This window comes from Moschus berezovskii, chromosome 6 (assembly GCF_049115385.1).
Source record: "Moschus berezovskii isolate FMDL1 chromosome 6, NW_MosBer_1.0, whole genome shotgun sequence".
Classification (NCBI taxonomy): Eukaryota; Metazoa; Chordata; class Mammalia; order Artiodactyla; family Moschidae; genus Moschus; species Moschus berezovskii.
In genome coordinates, this window is record NC_142465.1 from 9,264,421 (window position 1) to 9,292,035 (window position 27,615).

General features: G+C 43.6%; 1 long non-coding RNA gene across 1 annotated transcript in view; it reads right to left on the reverse strand.

Annotated features, from left to right (window-relative positions):
• LOC148777540 (uncharacterized) overlaps positions 1–26,289 on the reverse strand; it is a 62,227-nt gene extending 35,938 nt beyond the window's left edge. Inside the window, exon 1 of the long non-coding RNA XR_016037496.1 lies at positions 25,948–26,289. This is a non-coding gene — a long non-coding RNA (uncharacterized LOC148777540). The remainder of the gene's footprint in view (positions 1–25,947) is intronic.
• Positions 26,290–27,615: the final 1,326 nt, after the last annotated feature.

Here is a 27,615-nt window from a genome sequence, read left to right on the forward strand (position 1 = left end):
ATGTTTGGACCATTGTTAATAAAGGGTTGAGCCTCTCAAGGCGATTGCTTTGAAATGGACAACACTAATTCAGCTCTGTAGCAAAACAAAAATAATTCCTGAGTGGAGGTTCCTTGTCATTTCCTTTTCCCTCATGTGCCAAACACAATTCTGACTTGATCATTATGGCTGCCTGCCCTTCCTGCCACGGTTCTGGACTTTTCTGACAAAGAATGGGGAGATAACGGGAGAAAGGAGACGAGAAATGGGAAGCCAGGGAGTTTTCCTGGGAGTTGGCTGAAATGAAATCTTAACCCCTAAGGGTGACAGCATTAGGTGCGGCCTTGGGGAGGTGCTTCCGTCCTAATGGAAGGCTCGTGAAGGGGATTAGTGCCCCATCATAAAAGACCCCCAGAGGTCCCTTGCCCCTTCCGGCATGTGAAGGCCCGGTAAGAAGGGACCAGCTTCAAACCAGGAGGAGGACCTTCAGAAAGTCACTATATGCAGCAGCTTGATCTTTGACTTCCCAGCTCCAGAGCTGTGAGAAATAAATTTCTGTGGTTAATAAGCCACCAAATCTGTAGTTATTTATTTCTTCTTTTACAGCAGCTGGAACAAACCAAGACAAGAGTCCTAAAACAACCTCTCTCCCCACCAAGTGTGTTTCAGTGCTTCGCTAGGAGGACACACAGGACTCTGGACACTGTCTTTTCGAGGCTGAGATCACAGCAAAAGGACACAAAGCAAAATCAGCAAAGAGAAAAGCCGCGTGGGGCAAAGCTTAGAGGAAACCAAGCACACGCTTCTAGGAGTCCTAAATCACACGGCAGGCGCTTCAGTCTCCCAGTACTGGTCGTGACAAGACGGGAGAAGCGCTGCTCACAGGAGAAGCTCAAGAGACTCGGTGCCCAGCACTGTTACTGGCGGCTGGTCACACAGGCACTCTGCCAAGCGTGTGCCCAAATTCCAGGCTCCAGAAAGGAAAGCAGGTGTTCAGCACAGACCACATTACTTTCCAAACAGTTTAGGCCCAGTGAACCATTATCACCAATTAGGAAATGGTAGAAACCCTCCTCAAATCCCAAATTCCCAGACACCAGCCAAGGGCCGACCTTGTAATCAAGTCTTTCTGATGACAGCTACCGCAGGCTTGCTACGTAACTCTTTTCTGAACAGTAAGTAAGTGCTTATCTCCATTCTGCACGTGAGGGAAAGGAGGCCAGAGAAACCAACTTCAGTTGATCCTTGAATAACACAGGTTTTGAAATATGCAGGTCCATCTATACATGGATTTTTTTTTTCAATAAAGAAGTGCTACAGTACCAAAGGGCTTCCCTCATAGCTCAGTTGGTAAACAATCTGCCTGCAGTACAGGAGACCCGGGTTCAGTTCCTGGGTCAGGAAGATCCCCTGGAGAAGGAAAGGGGAACCCACTCCAGTACTCTTGCCTGGAGAATCCCAGGGAGCAGAGGAGCCTGGCGGGCTACAGTCCACGGGGTTGCAAGAGTCAGACATGACTTACTGACCAAACCACCACCACAGTACCAAATAATCAGAGACCGGTTGAATCCAAGGATGGGAAACCATGGACATGGGGACCCAACTGTAAAGTTAGACTCAGACTTTCAGCTGCATAGGGATTGGCGCCTCTAACCTCCAGGCTGTCCCAGTGTCAACCCTTACTACTCAGCCTGCGAATGGTGGAACTGGAAGCTAAACCCCAGGCTCCTCTGTCCATGGGGATTCTCCAGGCAAGAATCCTGGAGTGGGTTGCCATGCCCTCCTCCAGGGAATTTTCCTGACGCTGGGATCAAACCTACATCTTCTGCACTGCTGGCAGATTCTTTACCACTGAGCCATCTGGGAAGCCCAGTCAGTTTTTCGGGTCATTTTTCTGGTGAGAGCTCCTATGTACGTGTTAATAAAGTTTGTATGCTTTTTTTCTCCGTTAATTCTGTCTAATGTCAGTCCCAACCAGAAACTCTAACATGGTAAAGGAAAAGTTATTTCTCCCCTCCAGTGCATTTATAGAAGTGCTTTTTATTTTTTAAAATCACTGTTATGGATGTCCATTTAACTAGGCTTGTGCAGCTTAGAAAATGCAAGTCACATTTAATGAATGCAGGAAACTCTGCCACAAATGAGTGGAGAAACAAGAAACCAGTGTGCCAAAGGTACGAGTTCTCAGAAAATATCTTAAAATTAGAGGAAACTGTGGAGCTTTGACTTATCCTAGCTACTGGAGCTAACAGACAAAGTTCACACAGGAGAAAGGAGGTGATTCTAGCTGTTTCAGGCAGAAGGACACAAGCACGGGGCGCTCCTAGCTGGGCACCTCCTGTGACTTCTTTCTCCTGCCCGGGGCTCCCCTGACGTGGCCTCAAGGTGCTGTCGCTCCTGCTCGGGACAGGAGCCCTGACTTCCCCGATTCTTTCTCCTCTGCTTGGCTTCAGTGCCAGTCAAGGATAATCTCTATGAGAAACTGTCACTTCTACTCAGACGTTCTCCCCACACTCCTTCCACCCCTGCTTGTGAATTCTGGTCAAAATGGTATATATTTTGATGGGGGGAAAAAAAGGAATCCTAGCAGAAACATGGGCTGCATTCCTTACCACCACCGCCCCCTCCAAGTTTTGTCTGCCTTTAGTCTGAAATCTGGTAAAGAGAATAAAACAAAGGACAAGACGAGACACAGAGTGAAGAGCCACACTTCTTTGTTTCCAAGTCACAGCTTTAAAAGAAAAACAAAACAAAATCCTCTCTGACAGAAGAGATTCCTGCAGACTTGAAAGGCCTCACTCGACTCCCTCCCCGCTACCATCCAGGGGCTTCCCAGCTGTCCGTCTTTTGTTCACTTTGCCGTAGTTAGGGCCACAATAGTTTAAATTCCCCAGATTTTCTACATGTGGACCATAAGGTGAGCGACACAAAACTGAAAAAGGAAAGGAAGCAAAGACTAGGTTATAAGATAATAGTTCAGGGTTGTCTGAGGATTAAGTACATTCCTTCAACTATAGAAACTTTTGTCAAAATCAATAAGATATTAATGTTATCACTGCCTCCTAAGGCCACATTCAGGAGTGGGGGGATGATGTGCAGAGCAATCTCCAAAGCCCCTGAGCTGCCTCCTTTTCCCCCAACATGGCTAACCTAGTTTTGGTAGTGCAGTGAATTGAACAGTTTCCCCCCAGACAAGTCCTAGCCCATGGGACTTGTGAATGTGATTTTATCCGGTTTTTGCAGATATAATTCAGTTATGGATCTCAAGATGAAATCACTCTGGATTTAGGTGGGCCCTAAAATTCAATGATTCAATTCAAATTCAATTCATTTGTGTCTCTCCTCGGAGAGACACGGGGAGAAAACCACGTGAACGCGGAGGCGGAGACTGAAGCCTGTGCCTCCCAGCCAACGACTGCTGACAGCCACCAGAAGCCAGGAGACAGCCATGCAATCCATTCTCCTTCAGCACCTGCAGAATAACCAGTCCTGCCCACATTTTCATTTTGCAATTCTAGCCTCCTGAGCTATGACAGAACTAATTTCTGCTGTTTAAGTTGTCCAGTTTGTAATAGTTTGTTACAGAAGAAGTTAATAATCCTGGTAATTTTTGGTATTTATCTTTGTTAAAGCTTACTTTTTACACTCAGAACTGTTACTTAATATAGTTAGGAAACTAATACACTTGGTAATTCTTGGCATTTCTCTTTGGTAGAGTTTACTTTTTCCACTCAGAACTACTGCTACAATTTTGTTATATCAGGGATAGGCATATTTTCCTGTAAAGAGCAAACTAGTAAATGTTTTAGGCTTTATGTGCCATACAATCTCTATCACAGCTATTTAGCTCTACCACTCCAATGCAAAACTAGCCATAGACAACATGAAAATGAATGGACATGACTGTGTTCCAATAAAACTTTATTTATAAAAGCAGAAGGTGGGCCAGATTGGCTATATGCCATAATCAGGTGATCCTGGTGTTATAATGTTCTCATCTGAGATCCCGGTGCCCTATCTCTTGGCCATCCTCCTAAAGTCCACCCTGAACCATTTCTCCCAGAAGCACTAGAAGGTCTTCATGCAAACAGATTTCATGTGGATTGTTTTGATGCCCCAGATTCTCTGATGTAGATTTGCTTTTAGTTCCTACTCTCACTAGTGGTTATTTTAAAATAAACATGGCCCAATTTATCTCTCATTTCAAAAAATTCCAGTCATTTTCTCTTTTCTTTCCTTCTTCCTACAGACCCATTTCCATAGTGGTTTTGTGAAACGAATGATGGAGGCATTCGTGACTGCCATCTGATTGTGTCGCTTTGTCAGCTGCTGGAGGCAATACTTCAAAAGTGTGTGGGTGGCTTCAAACACTTGAGGGCAAGCAGCCCTACAGTTCTAAACCACCAAAAGAAGGAAATCACAGGAAAAGAAAAAGGAGGCTGTTCCCTGTATGTGACTTTTCAGATTAAGCACAATAGAAGGGGAGGAGGGAGGGAAAAGAGGCAGAAAGAGAGAAACTGATTCTTCCCAAATGATATATAACTATTTGGAGGTATAAAATATAAGCTGAAGGGGAAGGAGCCAAAACAAACAAAATGTTAACAGAATTCTGTATTAGTAAATCAAAATCAGTTAGTATGTATAGGACAGTGTCAAGGTGAGACAAGATTCACTGGGATTCAGAAAGAAATATTTGAGGTTGAAAATGGAAAGCAGAAACCTTCTTGAAAAACCTGAGACAAATAGGCTCTGATCTGGATTGTTCGCCACCTCTTCTACTGACTAGTTGAGACCCCAGTTATTTTCCCATGACTACTGTAAAAGCTTCCACAAACTCGGTGATCTGAAACAACAGCAGTCTCTGCTCTCCCAGTTCTGAAGGCCAGAAGTCTGAAATGAGCAGGGCTGCGCTCTTGAGGGAAGAGCCCTGCCCAGTTCTGGTGACTGTGGCTGTCCCCTGACTTAAGGTCACGTCGCTGCGGCCTCTGCCTTGTGGTCACGTTGCCACCTCCTCTCTATCTGCCTTCTCTTCTGTGTCAAACCTCCCTCTGACTCCCTCTTATTAGGATTTATGCAGTGGCCTTTAGGGTCCATGCAGATGATCCAGGTTGATCTCCCCATGTCAAAGTCCTTAATCACATTTGCAAAGAGCCTTTTTGGTCCTGTAAGGCCAAAGGCCACGTAAGGTGACATCCACAGGTTCCAGGGATTAGTATGTGGGTATCTTTTTGGGGGGCATGTTTTAGCACTCTACAGCCCCCAAACCTTACACCCAACAACAAAGGAAAAGCAGCACAGCTCACAGACTCGGCTTTCTCAGAGGGCAGTTTAGCCAGTCCCTTCAGCAGAGTGATGGGGTGGGGAGTAGAAGATTTGTTCAATATTTCCTTCAACCACATTTAATATTTCAGCTTCTCCCCTTAGCCTGGCTCTCCAGACATCCACAGGGCTGGCCTTTTCTTTAATCGGGCTCTGCAGGAGAGAGTGATTATGAAAAGGACCTTAAAAAAGCAAACGGAGGGTCATATTTTAAGTAAACAGAAACCCAGGAAATTTTTTTACAATGAACATTTTTCTAAGAAAAAAAAATTTCTAAATATGGACACAGGAGAACTTGGACTCCTGGGGTGGGGCCCATTGTACTATGCAAACCCAGCCACTTCCAACTAAGCACAGCAACAACGCAAAACCAAACAAAACCAGGACACATTTTAAACTGCTTCTGGGGCACTTCCACCCGAACATCCTGCCACATGCACCTCAAACTCACTATGTCCGGGACAGGACACAGTGCCTCCCACCAGGAGCATGTTCTTCCTTATCCACTGTTACAGTTTACTTTTTTGTAAATTAGTTGACTTACAATGTCGTTAGTTCCATTGTTATAGTTTGAGAGCAGCACAGCTGTTTCCCTGAGATGGATGCACGTTGGAACTGGAAACCCATGAACTGTATGCAAATGTTTGAATATAAGTGCATCTTTGCCTTTTTCCCTTGTTGCTCAGATGGTAAAGAATCTGCTTTCGTTGCAGGAGTTCAATCCTTGGGTCAGGAAGCTCCCTTGAGGAGGGAATGGCAACCCACTCCAGTATTCTTGCCTGGAGAATTCCATGGACTGAGAAGCCTGGCGGGCTACAGTCCATGGGGTCGCAAAGAGTCAGACACGACTGAGCAACTTACACTTTCACTTTTCTTTGCCTTTTTCAGGAAAGGAGTCCCTTGTCTTCATTAGCTTCTCCATGGAATCTTTGATCTCAGAAAGGAAATGTAAGTCTGCCCTGGTGTGGCCCTCAGCCAGGTCGACATAAACATTTGCTGCATAGACTCACGCATTCTCAGTGGAGAATACTCACTGCTCTGTTTCTGAATGCCCTTGTTGTAATTCTTATAATGCATTTGTGATCATGCATTTGCAGGAGAGCTGGTTGGGGCTTATTGTTCAGTGAGTCATTGTAAAACAATTCCGCCACCATTCCCGTCCCCCTAAGTAGGGCTACATGTTCTGGATCAAATGTAAGAGGAAGTCTGTGATGGCTCTGAAAAGAAGGAAGGAAAAGACAGTAGTGAGTACTTTTTCTGTATTCACTAAGTATGAGGATTATTTTGTTATGTCAGCTTATACCCCACGCTGCTGCTGCTGCTGCTAATTCGCATCAGTCGTGTCTGACTCTGTGCGACCCCACAGATGGTAGCCCACCAGGCTCCCCCATCCCTGGGATTCTCCAGGCAAGAACACTGGAGAGGGTTGCCATTTCCTTCTCCAGTTCATGAAAGTGAAAAGTGAAAGTGAAGTCACTCAGTTGTGTCCGACTCTTACGTGGGTGCTAAACTGCTTCAGTTGTGTCCGACTCTGCGACCCCATGGACAGTAGCCTGCCAGGCTCCTCTGTTCATGGAATTCTCCAGGCAAGACTACTGGGGTGAGTTGCCATTCCCATCTCCACGGGATCTTCCTGACCCAGGGATCGAACCCAGGTTTCAGGGAAGTCCATTGTATAGTAGATTATTTAAATCAGGACTATGTTTAGTGGGTCACTATATCATGCCCCCTTTAATATACATAAGGGTCGTGGTCCCGACACCGATTAGAAAAGAATTTCCAGATGTGAGAGCCCTGCTTTTGGGTGGCCAGGCTCGCTGGGAGGCTGACGTTGCTGTGCTGAACTTGTGACTAAAGACGGTCCCCTGACTCAATGTGATTTTAGATGTGGCGGGAAGATCCCCTCCCTCACGCGGGTCTTTCCCCTGAGCTGGCCTCAAACCTCATAGACCTTCACATTCTTGGAATGCTTGCCCTCACCTTTCCCAACTTTGCCTAATTCATATTTCAGGTCTCGACCATTCCTTTCCCCAGAGAAGGCTTCCATGATCAATATCCCTGGGAAAAGACCATAGACTCATGTTGTGAAATATGGATTCTGTTATTTACTGAGAATCTTTATGCAGGAAAAGGAATTGGCCACCAGCTGGAAACTGGAGGCGGTCACTTCGGTCTTAATTCTTGGATTAACCCAAGGTTGCCCTTCAACCCCAGCTCTTCCCAGAATCATGCTGGTTTCCACAGGGAGGATACAGCTTGTGCTCAGCAGCAAACAAGCTTCAATAGGCTATTATATTTTAGAAAAGAGAATGGACAGTTTGAAAACAAGGCAAGACACAATGTTCCTTTGGAAAACCAAGGACGCCTAATCAGTCCGTCTCATTGAGAACAGTAAGGATGGAAGTTCCAGGGAATAAAACACTAAGAATTTCTTTCAATGAATTTTTTGATTTTAAGAAAATATAACAGTGTTCTATTGATTTTTTTTAAAGCTAGATTTCTCTTCAAATACATTCTTATTATCTGCCCATATATTTTGTTTATGGCATTATCACAATTATAATGAAATAATAACATCTGTATACTTTTATGTTTAATGGCTTTGTGTTTGCCTTTGCCCATAAGCTCTGCAAGGGAAGAGTTTGTCTGTCTTGCTCATTGCTTAGCAAGGCCATGAACATAGTAGATACCAAAAAATATTTAATACATGAATGGAATGATTAGTTAGTTCATTAGTTAATATAGAATTGTGATTTTGTCTCTTTTCCAATGAGAACCAACCTTTGACCACACCAGTTAATTGTCATACAGAATATGATTCTCAAAATAGGTTCTCTCAACCTCAGCAAAATCGACATTTTGGGCAGAATAACGCTTTGTGGTGGGGGACTGTCCTGTACATTGTAGGATGTTTAGTAGTATCCCTAGCCTCTACCTACTAGGGGCCAAAGGCATCACTTTCCCTAAACTGTGATGACTGACAAAGTGTTTCCAGACGTTGTCAAAAGTCCCTGAGGGCCTAAAATAACCCCCTATCCCCTCCCTGGGTGAAAACCACCGCTTAAAGAAGGAAGAAAACCACAAGTGGTATTTCTGACTCTAGGACAAGAGTCCTCTGGCAGGATGACACCATCACTGGATGGAAGCCATCAATGAATCCTCTAAAAGCTGTGCCACCGAGGTGATATTTACCTGGGCATTCCCCTCCGCTGCACCACTATTTGCTGCAATAAATCTGTAATCCGAAAAAATCCTTGGTTTTTATATGTTCAGTTCAGTTCATTCGCTCAGTCGTGCCCAACTCTTTGCGACCCCATGAACCACAGCACGCCAGGCCTCCCTGTCCATCACCAACTCCCGGAGTTCACTCAAACTCATGTCCATCGAGTCAGTGATGCCATCCAACCATTTCATCCTCTGCTGTCCCCTTCTCCACCTGCCCCCAATCTTTCCCAGCATCAGGGTCTTTTCAAATGAGTCAGGTGGCCAAAGTATTGGAGTTTCAGCTTTCGCATCAGTCCTTCCAATGAACACCCAGGATTGATCTCCTTGCGAATGGACTGGTTGGATCTCCTTGCAGTCCAAGGGACTCTCAAGAGTCTTCTCCAACACCACAGTTCAAAAGCATCAATTCTTCAGCGATCAGCTTTCTTCACAGTCCAACTCTCACATCCATACATGACCACGGGAAAAACCATAGCCTTGACTAGACGGACCTTTGTTGGCAAAGTAATGTCTCTGCTTTTTAATATGCTGTCTAGCTTGGTCATAACTTTCCTTCCAAGGAGTAAGCGTCTTTTAATTTCATGGCTGCAATCAGCATCTGCAGTGATTTTGGAGCCCAGAAAAATTAAGTCAGCCACTGTTTCCACTGTTTCCCCATCTATTTCCCATGAAGTGATGGGACCAGATGCCATGATCTTAGTTTTCTGAATACTGAGTTTTAAGCCAACTTTTTCACTCTCCTCTTTCACTTTCATCAAGCGGCTCTTTAGTTCTTCTTTGCTTTCTGCCATAAGAGTGGTGTCATCTGCATATCTGAGGTTATTGATATTTCTCCTGCCAATCTTGATTCCAGCTTGTGTTTCTTCCAGTCCAGCGTTTCTCATGATGTACTCTGCATATCAGTTAAAAAAAGCAGGGTGACAATACACAGCCGTGACATACTCCTTTTCCTATTTGGAACCAGTCTGTTGTTCTGTGTCCAGTTCTAACTGTTGCTTCGTGACCTGAATACAGGTTTCTCAAGAAGCAGGTCAGGTGGTCTGGTATTCCCATCTCTTTCAGAATGTTCCACAGTTTATTGTGATCCACACAGTCAAAAGTTTTGGCATAGTCAATGAAGCAGAAATAGATGTTTTTCTGGAACTCTCTTGCTTTTTCAATGATCCAAAGGATGTTGGCAATTTGATCTCTGGTTCCTCTGCCTTTTATAAATCAGCGTGAACGTCTGGAAGTTTATGGTTCACATACTGTTGAAGCCTGGCTTGGAGAATTTTGAGCATGACTTTACTAGTGTGTGAGATGAGTGTAATTGTGTGGTAGTTTGAGCATTATTTGGCATTGCCTTTCTTTGGGATTGGAATGAAAACTGACCTTTTCCAGTCCTGTGGCCACTGCTGAGTTTTCCAAATTTGCTGGCATATTGAGTTCAGCACTTTCACAGCATCATCTTTCAGGATTTGTAAAAGCTCAACTGGAATTCCACCACCTCCACTGGCTTTGTTCATAGTGATGCTTCCTAAGGCCCACTTGACTTCACATTCCAGGATGTCTGGCTCTAGGTGAGTGTGAGTGATCACACCTTTATGATTATCTGGGTCGTGAAGATCTTTTTTGTACAGTTCTTCTGTGTATTCTTGCCACCTCTTCTTAATATCTTCTGCTTCTATTAGGTCCGTACCATTTCTGTCCTTTATCGAGCCCATCTTTGCATGAAATGTTCCCTTGATATCTTGATTTCTTGAAGAGACCTCTAGTCTTTCCCATTCTATTGTTTTCCTCTATTTCTTTGCATTGATTGCTGAGGAAGGCTTTTTTATCTCTCCTTGCTATTCTTTGGAACTCTACATTCAAATGGGTATATCTTTCCTTTTTCCCTTTGCTTTTCGCTTCTCTTCTTTTCACAGCTATTTGTAAGGCCTCCTCAGACAGCCATTTTGCTTTTTTGCCTTTCTTTTTCTTGGGGATGGTCTTGGTCCCTGTCTCCTGTACAATGTCATGAACCTCCATCCATAGTTCATGAGGCACTCTATCAGATCTAGTCCCTTAAATCTATTTCTCACTTCCACTGTAGAACCATAAGGGATTTGATTTAGCTCATACCTGAATGGTCTAGTGGTTTTCCCTACTTTCTTCAATTTCAGTCTGAATTTGGCAATGAGGAGTTCATGATCTGAGCCACAGTCAGCTCCTGGTCTTGTTTTTGCTGACTGTATACAGCTTCTCCATCTTTGGCTTCAAAGGATATAATCAGTCTGATTTCAGTGTTGACCATCTGGTGATGTCCATGTGTAGAGTCTTCTCCTGTGTTGTTGGAAGAGGGTGTTTGCTATGACCAGTGCGTTCTCTTGACAAAACTCTATTAGCCTTTGCCCTGCTTCATTCTGTGCTCCAAGGCCAAACTTGCCTGTTACTGCAGGTGTTTCCTGACTTCCTACTTTTGCATTCCAGTCCCCTATAATGAAAAGGACATCTTTTTTGGGTGTTAGTTCTAGCAGGTCTTGCAGGTCTTAGTGTTTTTTAAAATTATCTTAGTTTCTTATTGAAAATACCTTTTGAAAAATTCCAACTTTATATCAAACTAAGAAGAGGAATTTTATTTTTATTTTATTGCAATTCAGCAGGACAGTTACCTGAGGCTGAGACAGATGGGACCCCAGAAAAGACCACAGAATTGGGTCCGCTGGGATGTGGCTCCCGATACACCTGGGCCACACCACACACAGAGCTTCTGGCAGCTCCCCCCAGACCAGCAGCAGACCACAAGGAACGGCGGCCAAGCTCCTGGGAGTTAAGTTCATCAGAGCAGAGGCGCCACAAACCACTGTGTGACCTGAGGTTCGTGTTTTCACAGTTTCGGGTCTTTCCAAATAAAACATGAACAATGGGGAGTTTAGAAGGAATGATGGTTTCTGATGAGGTGGGAAGAAATATTTTTGCTTTAAAAATAATTAGGGCTACATCTGCATCCTGGGGGAGCTGAAGAATTCATTTCTGTAGGAAAGCTGGTCATTTATTGAAGAACATACCACGAATGAAGGTGCAAACTGAACAAAAAGTAAAACTGAAGTGTGCGAGACTGAAATTTTAAAGTTTTCGGTCACAGACCTAATCCTCACGAGCTGCCATCCTACGGGGGAGCAGCCAATTTTGGGGGAGGGGAGAGCACATGGACTTTTCTAGTTAATGGTACACTTGACAGAGTGTTCTGTGAGGAGCAAACTTTCCATCAATTAAAGTGTAACCTAAGTTCACTGGAAATGACAACATGCCAAGCTTTACATCACAAATGTTACTAGAAATGTCGTCAAATGAAAAGGGATCTTTCTCAACATTTAAATCATATTTTAAACAAAAGTGATTCCTTTTTTAATATTCATAAGTATACTCATTAAATGATTAAGCTTGCAAAACAAATAAATAAAGTGTAAGTCGCAATCAGCGCTGGGTTGCTCCTTTCTCTCCGTTTCCCCATATGGCTCTAGGCGCGGATAAGGCGCACATCCCCTGGGCACTGGGGAGACGGGGTGCGATGGCGTGCGCTCGTCTTTCTGCCGCCTCCCTTGCGGGCCGGTCACGCTGGTTGGCCTCCACTGAGGCGGGGCGAGTCTGGGCCCTCTGAGCACCCCGCTAACATCTGCAGCCGGGAGCCCGCCCGCCTTCTCTCGGCTCGGCTAAGGTCGTCAGCCCCCGGCCACCTCGCTCCCCGGCCGGTGGCTAAGGAGCCCGTGCACGGCTGGCCGCGAACCTCGGCCGCGCCCCCGCACACCGGATCCCCAGCCGCAGGCCTTCTCTGCCCTGGCCTCGCTAGGGCCATCCTGTGCGGCGAGTCCGCGGCTTCAGTCTCACCCGCTCTCAGGCAGCCGTTCCTGAGAAGGACAAACCCCCATCTGCTCTGACTGACTTGAAGACCTCCCTGTAGTAGGACTTGAGCGTGGAGAGGAACAGTGTCTCCAAACGTCCGCCCCATGTTCCGCAAAGCTGACCCCCGTGTCCCTCCCACACCCGCCCCGGTCCGCCCACCCCTTTGCCGCAGGTGCTTTTCTTCCCCTCAGTTCTCTCCCGCCAGAGTAACGCTCTCCTTTTAGCGCACTGGATTCTGCTCCTGATATGTTAATGGTGGCTTATGGAGTAGAGAAATTTCCTCTCTTGACAAAGACTGGCTTTTAAGACTGTTGCTTCATTTCTGACAGCTCTGGAAGTCAGCTGCATCCCGCTTCCCCTTCCTCTCTGCCTTCCTACTGTACGACCTTCATCCTCCCCAAGGCAGGCTGACCGCTCTGGCAGAGCAGAGAGGCCACAGGTAAAAACCAGGAGAGAGAAAGGCGGAATTCAGTATATTCATAAAAAGACAGAGTCTGTTCTCGTCATTTCCATGTCCCTTGTTAGGGGGACGCTAGGTCTGCAAGGTAAGGTCCAGGGCCACTACTGTGGTGTGGGGCAGGCAAGGGCGTGACAAGCTCAATATACTTCCCTCTGGGAAAGGAGATTTTTCTCATGGAAAATGACGTCTGGCCTTATCCAGAGACTTATTAGAAAGTAAAACATGTGTGAGAGAGGAAAGGAAAGGAAACTGCAGCGCTGGGACGATGGGCCTTCAGTGAGCTGGCAGGAGACAGGACCTCGGGAAGAGGGACGGCCGCCGTGGGCACTCCTGGTGGGAGGAAGAGGGGCATCGACGTCTGGCTTTCCCCGCTTTGCCTCTCACTGTCCCCTTTGTGACAGCACAGCCTCGGAGAGGGAAGCTCCAGCTGTGGGCCTGTTTGAGGAAGAGGCAGCCCTGAAGAGAATGGAGGTTTACTAATGAAGTGACCAGAAGCAGTTGAGAAGGAGCAGGGAATGTGGAGTGCTGACAGGCTACAACTAGGGCAGATGTCTTTCCTGCTGCCAACCCTCACCCGGGCACTTCCAGGTCTACACGAAGGGCTTGAGTTTTTTAAAATATTCAATGGGAATGCGGTAGATCTTAAATGGCCACTCACTCTTGATCCACCCTGCCTCCATTGAGGGGTGGCGTTTATTTCCCACAATCTCAAGTCTGGTCTGGCCCTGTGACTGCTTTAACCAAGAGACTGTGGTGGAAGTGATGCTGTGCCCATCCCAGACCTAAGTCTTTGAAAAACCTAGCGGCTTAGCTTTTCAGATGTTGTGTCATCACGTAGCTATTGTAGGGGACGAGAGCAATCTTTCCTTCTGTCCTCCTACGTTCTCGTTACCTCAGCAGGATGCACCATGTCTGACAAAACATAGATTAACAGGACAAAAACAAACAGAAGTTCATTGACATGGATACCATGTGTGACCTGCCCTTGTGGCTCAGACGGTAAAGAGTCTGCCTGAAATGCAAGGGACCCAGGTTTGATCCCTGGGTTGGGAAGATGCCCTGGTGAAGGACATGGCAACCCACTCCAGTATTCTTGCCTGGAGAATCCCATGGACAGAGGAGACTGGTGGGTTACAGTCCATGTGGTCGCAAAGAGTCAGACTCGGCTGAGCGACTGACACTTTGACGCCTGAGCGCACTCAGAGGTGAGTCAATCAGAGGAGCGGTTAAAACTTGGGCTCGGACGGCATCTTAGTAAGGGAACGATAAATTCTGTAGAGAAGTGACAGGTCAAAGGAAGTAAAAGAGAACTGAAGTGCTCCTGACTCTGACTTAGGCACTTTCAGAACCACCTAGGTGGAAAAACAAATGTTTGCACAAAAATGTCACAGAAAGACAAAGGAAAAGGAACATTTCCAGAAGGTAGGACATGTGTTGCCATCTGGGTGGTCCCAAAGTTCTTGCCAAGTTGTGCTTTGGAAACCTCTTGGAGGAATGGAAAGAAACGACCTGATCCCAGGCTCACGCTCCGAGTTCCCTTCTTTCTACCCAGGGTGTACTGTAGGTAATTACCTTGTATTTTCTCCTCTTTCTTCTGAAGTTCCCAACTCAGCTCAGAGCTTCTTCATTGTTGGTAAAATTAAATCCAAAATAGCAACTCTCTTTTGTCATTTCTCTATTAATGGGAAGGTGAAATTCTAGGAAAACGCTTAACCATTTTCAAAAGACTTCTCCTATATTGCCCTCAGAAGAATTTTATCATTTTTATTTGACTTGCTAGAAAATCAAGGTTAATAGAGGTTAATTTATCAAATGTCACGCGATACATCTGAAATTAAATCTGTCCACCTTTATGGCTCATTAAATTAAACTACCATGATATTCTGACTTTCAAGGATTTGATGCATTGTTCTTAACAGAACTTGGGATCTAGCAATTTTCTGGAGAGCCTGGCCAGCATGTGCTGTCTGATTCCAGAATACAATTTCTATTTTCTGCTCTGTATGAAACTGTCTTTAGTATCCTCCCACAACTACGTCATTTTTGCTTTCTCTCTACTTTTATGCTTATCCACTATGCTCCCACTTAATGGTTACGGGCTTCCACACATATGGATATCATTTTGGCATACTGCATTAATCTCTTTCCCCTCTATCCTAACCGTTTCCTTTGACAAGGTACAGCCATTTATGGCCAAGCCTGCTTCTACTTGCTCCACTATATGATATCTATATTTCCTTTCTTATATTGAAACCTCAAATTCACCTAGTTTTTGCTTCTGCTCTGCTGTCTCTCCCACTCCAGGCCCTTCAAATAAATCAGATTACCCACCAAGCCTGCCCTGGCTTTGAGTAAAACCTTGATGGAATTCATCCTCACTTTGCACTGCCAGCCAGGTCCATTGCTCTTATATTTCCTAGCTATTTTGGGCCTTGGACCTAGTTCCTATTTTCCTGCTAGCTCTGTTGACCCATGGCTTGCGATTGCTCTCCCAGTTTTATCTATGTCCATACTAGTGAATGCTTTATTGAAACATCCAATAATGATAACTTACATGTCTACTATGTGTCAGTCTGCGGGCTAAGTATTTTACATGGATTATTGCATTTATTCCTGTAGAGGAGGAAAAATAATTTTCTATCTACTCTTCTAGGATTTCTCCCTGGTACCCTGTAACAAGAGACAGAGTAACAAGAAAGAAATAAACAGAAGTTTACTAACATGTATACTTCATGTATTTTGGGGAGATAGGCAGGAAAAACTGAATAACACTCAGGGGTAGTTGAGAATTCAGGCTTAAATACCATCTTCAGCTAAAGACAAAAGAGAGAAGGGTGTGCAAGTATCCGATTATGGGGACGTGACCAGGAGAAGGATAGTAAACAAAAGGAAGGTTTGCTACGCTGATTTAAATTGGCGCCTTCCCCATTGATGGATTTCTTGTGATTTAGTCATCTTTCTCTTCTGATACAAAGATAACCTTACAAAGGGGGATTTCCTTATAAATGTAAATTTCCCTTAAAAATGGTAACTTCTGTGTTTTCAGAGCTTCTCTTATGTCTCCTGTTTCTCAAAATAATCCTGTGCCAAAGAGGCTTATTTTGGAGCGGCATATTTTGCCAACCTTTACTCCTCAGGAGAAACCTACAGTGTATTTTTATTTCCTTCATTTTCCAGGAAGAAGAAATGGAAGCAGTAATCCGTGCTATGAAACATCTTTTATATTGTAATTAAAGCTCTTACCTGGATACCCAGCATTACGCTGGTTCTTCGCCTGTACTATTTCAGCTACATGTAAATCAGTGAGATTAGAACATAACTACACACTATACACAAAAATAAACTCAAATGGATCGAAGACCTGAGTATAAGACCTGAAACCATAAAACTGCTAGAAAAGAACACAAGCAGCACACTCTTTGACATAAACCTCAGCAATATTTTTTGGATCTGTCTCCTAAGGCAAAATAAATAAATATTTAAAAATAAAGAAATGGGATCTAATTAAACTTAAGACCTTTTCACAACAAAAGAAACCATCAATGAAAAAGACAACCTACAGAATGGGAGAAAATATTTGCAAATGATGTAACTGAGAAGGGGTTAATTGTCAACAATACAAACAGTTCTTAAAAAGCACAAACAACCCAATCAATAAATGGACAGAAGACATGATAAGACATTTTCCCAAAGAATACATATAGATGGCTAACAGACAAGGATGTTCAATATCACTAATTCTTGGGAATGGCTACCCACTGCAGTATTCTTGCCTGAAGAATTCCAAGGACAGAGGAGCCTGTAAGGCTACAGTCTACGGGATCACAAAGAGTCGGACACAACTGATCGACTAACCCTAATAATTGGAGAACTGCAAATCTAAACGACAGCGAAATATCCCTTCATACCTGTCAGACTGGTTATCATCAAAAAAGTCTGCAAATAACAAATATTGGTGAGGATGTGGAGAAAACGGAGTCCTCACACACTGTTGGCGGAATTGTAAATTGGTGTAGCCACTACGGGAAACAGTATGGAGATTCCTGAAAAAACTAAAAATAGAACTATTATATAGTCTGACAGTTCCACTCTTAAGTATATATCGGGGGGGAAAATGAAAACACTAACTTGAAAAGACACATGTACCCCAGTGCTCAAAGCAGTACTATTTACAGTAGTTAAGCTATGGAAGCAACCCAAATACTCATCAACAGACAAATGGATGAAGAAGATGTGGTATATATGTACACATATATGCGCCATGGAATATTGCTCAGCCATTAAAAAGCGAAATTCTGCAATTTGCAGCAACATAGATGGGCAACCTAGAGAATATTATGCTTAGTGAAATAAGTCAGAGAGAAAGATAAATACTGTATAAAGTCACTTATATGTGGAATCTTAAAAAAAAAAGCTACAAATGAGTATATATGCAAAACAGAAACAGATTCACAGACACAGAAAACAAACCAGTGGTGACCAAAGGGGAAAAAGGGGGAAGGGCAGATTAGGGTATGGGATTAAGAGATACAGATTATTGCGTGAAGAATAGACAAGCCACAGGATATGCTGTATAGCACAGGAAATCGCAGCCGTTACCTAGTAATCACCTTTAATGAAGCATAATCTGTAAACACTGCATCACTGCGCCACTCACCTGAGACTAAGATAGGCTGGGACCTGGGACCCTTACTATAATGCTGGCCCCGGACAAGTGTCTTCTCCAGCAACAAAGTACAAAGAAACCATAAGGGACTAAAAGTAACGGTGAGCATGTACAGCTGGGGCACATCATGAACAAGATACAGCAAGACCAAAACCCAGTAACAGCACTGCACTGGCACCCTCACGCAGCACAGTGAAGGCAGTGGGCAGACCATCACAGCCACCCCTTCTGACCTAGCCCCAGGACCCACTCCTACACTCACCACGTGTAAGAAATCAAGTCACCCTTACCCCAACCCCTGCCCTAGGAAGCAAACAAGGGAAACTGTTACTTGATTTCTTTCTCTCCTGCTGTAGCACCAGTCCCAATAAAGTCTTGCTTGAGTTTCTAGTCTGGCCTTTGATCAATTTCCATTGTTTAAGGAGGCCAAGAACCCTGTTCCCTAACAAAACTCGTATAATGTTGTAAATAACTGTACTTCAATAAACAAATGTAAACACATTAAAGTAACATGGACCCAGCTTAACTGCCAGTAGCAAATCCAGCTATCAACAAGGGAGCTACAAAGCCCTTTAGCTTAACACTGGTGCCATGAGATCAGTCATATGAAAAGTTAAATCATGCCAATTAGCATTTTACATACAGAATTCTAACATTAATTGTAATAGATTTTAAGCCTTTTTAGAGTAAGAATAATATTTTTTTCATTTTTGTGTCATCCACAGCACCTATTTCAATACTTGTTTAAACGTAAAGAGACTGTGGGCTTCTTAGGAAAGGGATTTTTTTTTTTCTCTTATTTTAAAGTGTATCTAACAGTATCTAATATGAATCTGGCACAAAATAACATTCAATACATTTTTTCATAAATTGAAAAAAGATTCAATTTGACTGAATCTAGACTCATGAAAAATTAAACATTTGGGTTCTTTTGATGAATCAGTAAAATAAACCATAAACAAAATATTGTTCAAATATTTTATAAAAAGATACTGACAGGTCTTCAGATAAAATTTTGAATCAGCTCTTGGAGGAGAGGGTGGCTTAAAGCAATTCATTTGTGTATTCTGGGCTTTATTTTCCTCAAAAAGACCAAAATTTCTGGGTTAAAAGATCATCTCTACAGTCTCTTCCAGCTCCAAATTCCTGTGATGACGATTTGTATAATCCAAAAGGAAGTAGGTGTATAAGCAGATGCTGGTTCATTAACTGAAGGTCAAATGACTTTTTGTAAAAGAATAAACCATAAAGAAAGCTGGCTCCAAGATGGTCTCCATAAATCCCATCTCCTGATAGTCAAATGCTGCATAGTCACCAATCACGTCTTAATACGGTTGGTCTGTTTGTCCATTTGCATACAGCAGAAGTAATTGTCATTTTCTAGATCGGATTAGAAAAATAAAATGTGAAGAACTGAAGCCTTGTGACCACATCTCAGTGAATGCATCTGAAAGTGGGTTCTCCTCAAAGCCTGAGTCAAGCTTTTAGAAGATGGCAGCTTGACTGTGACTTCAAGAGCCAGAACCATTTGCCTAAACTGTTCCCGGGGTCCAGAACTTTAGAAACTATGAGATAACGTATTTTTTGTTGTCTTAAACGGCTTAGTTTGGGGGAAACTTGATACACTTTTTCATCCCAAATTCCTCTCCCCACCCCCATCTTAGGGCACATGACCATGTTAATTTCACCATTTCTGAAAACTATGCAATTGTTTGGCATCAAAAGCTTCATAAGAAAAGATACAGGTTAGTGCCAACGTTTCCTTAGCCACTTCCTTTTAAAACTCAGCTACACTCAAGACATAACTTGAAAAAAAAAAAGCTACGTTATTGCATGTAGCTGTGGTCTCATTATGTTTTCCATCTCTCCTGTTTCATGATTACACCTTGCCTGTGCCAAAAATTCCCTTCTTTCATGGCTGTCCAATTGCTGTATTAATCCCTGTCATGTTTCCTTGTTTGGTGTTCCTATGAATCAATTGATTGCTTTAACAGAAACATATTCAGAAAAAAAATATTTCTCTTTCAGTATTTCTTCAAGTCATATAATTGCTTCTTATTTCATGACAAAATGACCTTTAAGAACTTTGAAGACTGTTTTTAGGTCTAAGAAATTTTAAAAATCAAAATGTGTGAAATTCAACTGCCTTATGCATTCAAACCCCCACCTTAGAAAGGTCTTAGAACAGCTCTTGGCATGCGTATTCAATAAAACTATTATTTATATAGAAGTTCTGGTTGGCACCCTATTATACAGCCAAGGAAGTGATTAATGTAAGAAAGTGTTTAATACCAGGAGACCAAATATGAAAGACGTATCCACTTAGGCTCTTCGGTGGATGTCAAGTTCAGAATAGCTCCCTTAGTTCTAATCAAAACCCCTCCACAACAGTGATTTCATCACCATCTGCCATAAAGAGTCATGAACAAAATTGCTCTCTCTTAAATGCTTCCTGATATGCCAGAGGAAAGTCTCTGTACAACGACAGAGCACGAAGTGACTCAAAATCTTCTGTGGGTAGGAATGGTTATTAACACATCACCAGGCCTTTGGGCAAACACATTTCTTAGATTTTAAACTTGCAAATTTCTGTCCCATGTCTGTAGGAAACCAGATATACATCTAACCCAATCTGTAAAGCTACAGGGTTCAAATAGTATCTTACATCAGTGTTCACATAGACTAGTGATACAGTCTGGTGAAGAATATAAATTCTGGCAAAGCTAGGAATTACTGAACTTACACAAAGAAAGGACCAGTAAGGGCACAGTGCCTCTACTCCTCTGAAATGGAGCTGGGAGGGTAATCAGGGAGGAGAGAGACGGCGAGTCCCAGGGATCATGACACTAAGGAGAATCACAGTAGCCTTACCCCTCAGAAAAGAGAGAAGAGGAATGAATACAAAGCAAGATGTTCTGTGCTTAGAGACTCACTGACTGGAATGGGTGAATTTCACTCAGATGACCATTGTATCTACTACTGTGGGCAGGAATCCCTTAGAAGAAATGGAGTAGCCATCATGGTCAACAAAAGAGTTTGAAATGCAGTACTTGGATGCAATCTTAAAAATGACAGAATGATTTCTGTTCGTTTCCAAGGCAAACCATTCAATATTACAGTAATCCAGGCCTATGCCCCAACCAGTAACGCTGAAGAAGCTGAAGTTGAACGGTTCTATGAAGACCTACAAGACCTTTTAGAACGAACACCCCAAAAAGATGTCCTTTTCTTTATAGGGGATTGGAATGCAAAAGTAGGAAGTCAAGAAACACTTGGAGTAACAAGCAAATTTAGCCTTGGAGCACAGAATGAAGCAGGGCAAAGGCTAGTAGAGTTTTGCCAAGAGAACGCACTGGTCATAGAAAACACCCTCTTCCAACAACACAAGAGAAGACTCTACACATGGACATCACCAGATGGTCAACACCGAAATCAGATTGATTATATTCTTTGCAGCCAAAGATGGAGAAGCTCTATACAGTTAGCAAAAACAAGACCAGGAGCTGACTGTGGCTCAGATCATGAACTCCTTATTGCCAAATTCAGACTGAAATTGAAGAAAGTAGGGAAAACCACTAGACCGTTCAGATATGACCTAAGTCAAATCCCTTATTTAAGGGACTAGATCTGATAGATAGAGTGCCTGATGAACTCTGGACAGAGGTTCATGACACTGTACAGGAGACAGGGACCAAGACCATCCCCATGAAAAAGAAATGCAAAAAAGCGAAATGGCTGTCTGAGGAGGCCTTACAAATAGCTGTGAAAAGAAGAGAAGCAAAAAGCAAAGGAGAAACGGAAAGATATAAGCATCTGAATGCAGAGTTCCAAAGAATAGCAAGGAGAGATAAAAAAGCCTTCCTCAGTGATCAATGCAAAGAAATAAAGGAAAACAACAGAATAGGAAAAACAAGAGATCTCTTCAAGAAAATTAGAGATTCCAAGGGAACATTTCATGCAAAGATGGGCTCGATAAAGGACAGAAATGGTAGGGACCTAACAGAAGCAGAAGATATTAAGAAGAGGTGGCAAGAATACACAGAAGAACTGTACAAAAAAGATCTTCACGACCAAGATAGTCACGATAACGTGATCACTGACCTAGAGCCAGACATCTTGGAATGTGAAGTCAAGTGGGCCTTAGAAAGCATCACTATAAACAAAGCTAGTGGAGGTGATGGAATTCCAGTTGAGCTATTTCAAATCTTGAAAGATGATGCTGTGAAAGTGCTGCACTGAATATGCCAGCAAATTTGGAAAACTCAGCAGTGGCCACAGGACTGGAAAAGGTCAGTCTTCATTGCAATCCCAAAGAAAGGCAATGCCAAAGAATGCTCAAACTACCGCACAATTGCACTCATCTCACACGCTAGTGAAGTCATGCTCAAAATTCTCCAAGCCAGGCTTCAGCAATATGTGAACGTGAACTCCCAGATGTTCAAGCAGGTTTTAGAAAAGGCAGAGGCACCAGAGATCAAATTGCCAACATCTGCTGGATCATGGAGAAAGCAAGAGAGTTCCAGAAAAACATCTATTTCTGCTTCATTGACTATGCCAAAGCCTTTGACTGTGTGGATCACAAGAAACTGTGGAACATTCTGAGAGAGATGGGAATCCCAGACCACCTGACCTGCCTCTTGAGAAACCTGTATGCAGGTCAGGAAGCAACAGTCAGAACTGTACATGGAACAACAGAATGGTTCCAAATAGGAAAAGGAGTACATCAAGGCTGTATATTGTCACCTTGCTTATTTAACTTATATGCAGAGTACATCATGAGGAACGCTGGGCTGGAAGAAGCACAGGCTGGAATCAAGATTGCTGGGAGAAATATCAATAACCTCAGACATACAGATGACACCACCCTTATGGCAGAAAGTGAAGAGGAACTCAAAAGCCTCTTGATGAAAGTGAGGGAGGAGAGTGAAAAGGTTGGCTTGAAGCTCAACATTCAGAAAACGAAGATCATGGCATCTGGTCCCATCACTTCATGGGAAATAGATGGGGAAACAGTGGAAACAGTGGCTGACTTTATTTTTTGGGGCTCCAAAATCACTGTGGATGCTGATTGCAGCCAGGAAATTGAAAGACGCTTATTCCTTGGAAGGAAAGTTATGACCAACCTTGATAGTATATTAAAAAGCAGAGACATTACTTTGCCAACCAAGGTCCGTCTAGTCAGGGCTATGGTTTTTCCCGTGGTCATGTATGGATGTGAGAGTTGGACTGTGAAGAAAGCTGATCGCCGAAGAATTGATGCTTTCGATCTGTGGTGCTGGAGAAGACTCTTGAGAGTCCCTTATACTGCAAGGAGATCCAACCAGTCCATTCTAAAGGAGATCAATCCTGGGTGTTCATTGGAGGGACTGAAGCTCCAATACTTTGGCCACCTCATGCAACAAGTTGACTCACTGGAAAAGACTCTGATGCTGGGAAAGGTTTGGGGCAGGGGGAGAAGGGGATGACAGAGAATGAGGTGTCTGGATGGCATCACCGACTCTGTGGACATGAGTTTGAGTGAACTCCGGGAGTTGGTGATGGACAGGGAGGCCTGGCGTGCTGTGATTCATGGGGTCGCGGAGAGTCGGACACGACTGAGCGACTGAACTGAACTGAAGGCATTGATGACGTTTAGTCGCTAAGTCATATCCAACTTTTTTGTAGACTGTCACTCACCAGCTTCCTCTGCCCATGGGATTTCCCAGGAGTGAATACTGAGTGGGTTGCCATTTCCTTCTCCAGGGGGTCTTCCCAACGCAAGGATCAAACCCTCATCCCACCACTGAGCCACTGGGGTAGCCCTCATTGAAGCATAAAATCCTCCAAAATAAGGTCTTACTCCAAATTCACTTATATTTTGAGAAAAGGAATGGATTAATCAAGAAATGTATTCCAAGCGTCTATTCCTAGATTTTAACAGTTAGTTACAGCTAAAAGATGAGTTTATAGCCATCATAGCTTTTCTTGCACCAAAGTCATAATACCCTGAAACTAATTGTGCAGACAATTACTTATATGTCCGAACTAAGGTGAATTAGGGTTTTGGAAAATGATATTTCCTTTCTCTTTCATCCTTTTTTCACCTGATGAATTCATTTTGAGGAACCGAATTTTATTTTGCTTTTTTTTCTTGTCTTTATTGAGGAATAAGTGACAAAACTTGTATATACTTAAGACTTACAATTTGATGTTTCAGCATACATATACACTATAAAATAATCATCAAAATCAAGCTAACAGAGGAAAATGATCTTTTCAAATATATTCGAGATACAAACTTCCCTCATGGTTTTTCAAAAGAAATGAAAGCAAAGTGTAAAAAATTTAAAATATGGCATTGTTACGACATGAAAAAGCAGTTACTTGGTGTTGTCTAGACAAGCATTTAGGAAACAGTAATAGTGTTCTTTATTCTTATTTTGCCACCTATTGAGAGAAATATATATCAATTTTCATGTCATAAATAAGTCGCTGAAGGTGATTACATTCCTATTTTTTTTCCAGTGAAAAAGGAAATTAGAAATTTAGCATAAAATATACATTTTCATACCTAGGCAGACCTTGGAGAGCAAAAGGCCTCTTACAGTCTCATTCTAATGAAGCTAATAATGTCCTCTGCATGTATTAGTCAGCCTTGGTCATGAACTTAGGTGGTCATGTGCCCCAAACACGTGTACCTAATTTGACCCAATACCAGTTTTGCTTTGCTTTTTCTTTTTACATAAAAGTCACCCATAAACTTAACAGATTAAAACAGCAAGCATTACTAAGCTGGTCTTGGTTGGGTTCACTCATGAGTGCTGGTCAGCTGCTGAGTTCACTAAGTGGCTCTGCTTCTGGGGGTGGGTCTGCCCCTCAGCTGGGACAGTTCAACTCTGTTCTACATGTCATGGGACCTTGAGCAAGCCACTGAACCCCTCTGATCCTCTCTGCTGGTCATTCTCATGGACACAAAATGCGTTCTTATTTCTCTCGATCACACTCACAGGCTACCTTCCTCTCCAGCTATCCTGCTCTATGCTCATTCTTACGATGAAATTCTTCAAGAAAGGAGCCTATACTCGCCTTCCGTTCCATTCTGACTGTTCCTGCTAACATCTACAAAAGGTTTTGGCCCTCACCACTCGCCTCCAACTGCTCTTGTCAAGATCACCGATAGCCTTCACGCTGTCCAATCCCACGACCCATCCCCATGCTCCTCTCACCTGAGCCATCGCAGGGCATAATGTATATCATCGCCCCTCCTTGGAACACTTCCTTCTCCGGGTTTCCAGGAGGCACGCCCCGCTGGCTGTCCTGCCTCACCAGCTTCTCCCTCCAGGCCTCTCGCTGGCTCCTTCACACCTTCCTGATCTCAGACTGGCAGAGTTTCTTCAAGCTCAGGCCCTGCCTTCCCCCTGCCCTTTTCTCCCTCCCCTCTTCTCTGCACTGATTTCCTTGATCTCATCAGTTCTCCTAGTTTTTTGTTCATTTGCTTGTTTGTTGGCCATGTCCTGCAACACGCAGGATCTTAGTTCCTCGACCAGGGATTGAACCCACACTCCTTGCATTAAGAGTGCGGAGTCCTAACCACTGGACTGTCAGGAAATTCCTCAGGTCTCCTGGTTTTAAGTATCATCAATAACTCCACATTTATGTCTGTATCCTGAACCTCTACCCCAAATCCAGGCATTTATATCCACCTACCTACCAGATAACTCCACTTGGATGCTATATTTCCTATTTGTTGCTGCAACAAATGATCGCAAACCTAGTGACTTTAAAACAACACCAAAGACTTCCCTGGTGGTCCAATGGTTACGAATCTGCCTGCCAATGCAGGGGACGCAGGTTCTACCGCTGCTCCAGGAAGATTCCACACGCTGAGGGACAACTGAGTCCTAGCACCACAACTGCTGACGGCTGCCTGCTCTAGAGCTTGAGCTGTGCAACAAGAGAAGCCATCGCAAGGAGGAGCATTGCAAGGAGGAGGAGCTCCCGCTTGCGGCAGCTAGAGAAGGACCGTGCTCGGTAACAAAGACCCAGCGCAGCTGATGCTAAATAAATAAAACACTTAAAAAAACCCACCAGTGTATTACCTTACACTGCTGAAGGTCAGAAGTCCAAAATGAGTCTCACTGGTCTAAAGTCAACCTGCCAGCAGGGTGGCATTTCTTTCTAGAGGCTCCAGGGTAGAATCAATCATCTTGTCTTTTCTAGAGACTGCTTGCACTCCTTTTCTGTTGGCCATTTCTATGTCCGAAGCCAGCAATGCCCAGTCAAATCTCTCTCACACTGCATCTCTCTGACACCGCCCCCTCCGTGGTGCTCTTCCACATCTACACGTGTGATTACATTGCGTCCACCTGGAAAACGCTCTCTCAAGGCCAGCTAATTAGCAACCTTCATCCCCTCTGCCCGCTTCATTCCCCTTTGCCATGTAGCCACACATACTCACAGGTTTCAGGGAGTAGGATCCAGATGGCCCCTTTGGGAAAGCCGTTGTCCCGCCTCCCCCGGATGTTCTGTCATCATGTCAGACCCAACAGATCAAAACTGAATTCCTGATCTTAGCAACCCCGATCCTCTCCAAGTTCTCCCCAATTTCAGTCAATGCAACCTCACCCTTCCAGTAAGTCAGGACAAAAAGTTCGGAGTCATTCTTACTCTTCTCCATCTCATATCCAAGTGAAGTGAAAGTTGCTCAGTCATGACCGACTCTTTGCGACCCCATGGACTATACAGTCCGTGGAATTCTCCAGGCCAGAATACTGGAGTGGGTAGCCTTTTCCTTCTCCAGGGGATCTTCCCAACACAGGGATCGAACCCAGGTCTCCTACATTGCAGGCGTATTCTTTACCAGCTGAGTCACAAGGGAATCTGCCAGCAAATCCTAGGGATTCCATCTTCAAAAGACTCAGAATCTGATGATTCTCACCACCTCCATACAACTATACTGGTACAACCCCCTCTCATTACCCTCTAGTCTCCATAACCCCCAGATTATTATAACAGCCTCCTAACTCATCTCTCTGGTTCCTGCCCTAGCCTACCAGCACCCCATCTACTGCCTGCCCACACACAGTCTATTCTTAATATAACCTCCAGATGATATTTTTACAGCACAAGTCACATCATACAATTTCTCTGTTCAAAACCTTCTCAGCTCCAAAAAGTTAATGTCTGCAAAGCCCAGGGAATCCAGCCGTTTTTCTGACCTTTTCTATTTCTCGCTTCACTCCACCCATGAAGGCCTTCCTGCTTCATTTGCTACACTCTAGGTAACTTCTTGGGGCTTTTGCACTTGACAGTTTATTCTTTGTGGCATGATCGTCTCCCAGGGCTTTACCTCTTCATCTGCCTCAATTTTTTGCTCAAAAGTCACCTTCTCAGTGAAGCTGTTACTGCCCATAATCCTTTAAACTGCACACAAACATACATGCACACAAACATACACAGAACCCTCTTTAATGCTTTACTTTTTTCAATATCACCACTTTCTAACTTACCATATAATTTACATATTTGTAGGTTTTTTTCCTCTTACCACTAGATGGTAAATTCCACAAAGGCAGGAATGACTGATGTATTCCTAATTCTTCAGCCAATTATCAGGTCATAGTAAGGACTCAATAAATAATAGCTGAATAAACGACTGTCTGTTTCTTTAGGGGCTCCCCTGGTGGCTCAGGGGTAAAGAACCTGCCTGCAATGCAGGAGATGTAGGTTCAATCTATGGGTTGGAAGATCCCCTGGAGAAGGAAATGGCTACCACTCCTGTATTCTTGCCTGGGAAATCCCACAGATAGAGGAGCCTGGCAGGCTACAGTCCATGGGTCACAAAAGATTAAACCACCACTTCAGCCAACTTTTTTTATCACTAAAATGGGAATGACTGGAATAGTAACTACATCAGTGGGTCACTGGGAGAATTAAATAAGTTAATATGTGAAAAGTGCTTATCCCAGAGCATGGCATAGCGAAAGCATGATTGCTCTTACAAACGCTCTGCTGTTTATACTGATTCTTCTCTTATTGCTCAATGAGCAACCAAATAGTATCACTCAAGAGGTAACAAACAGTAATATATTGAGACTACGGCTGTGTCCTAGCAATGAAGATATGT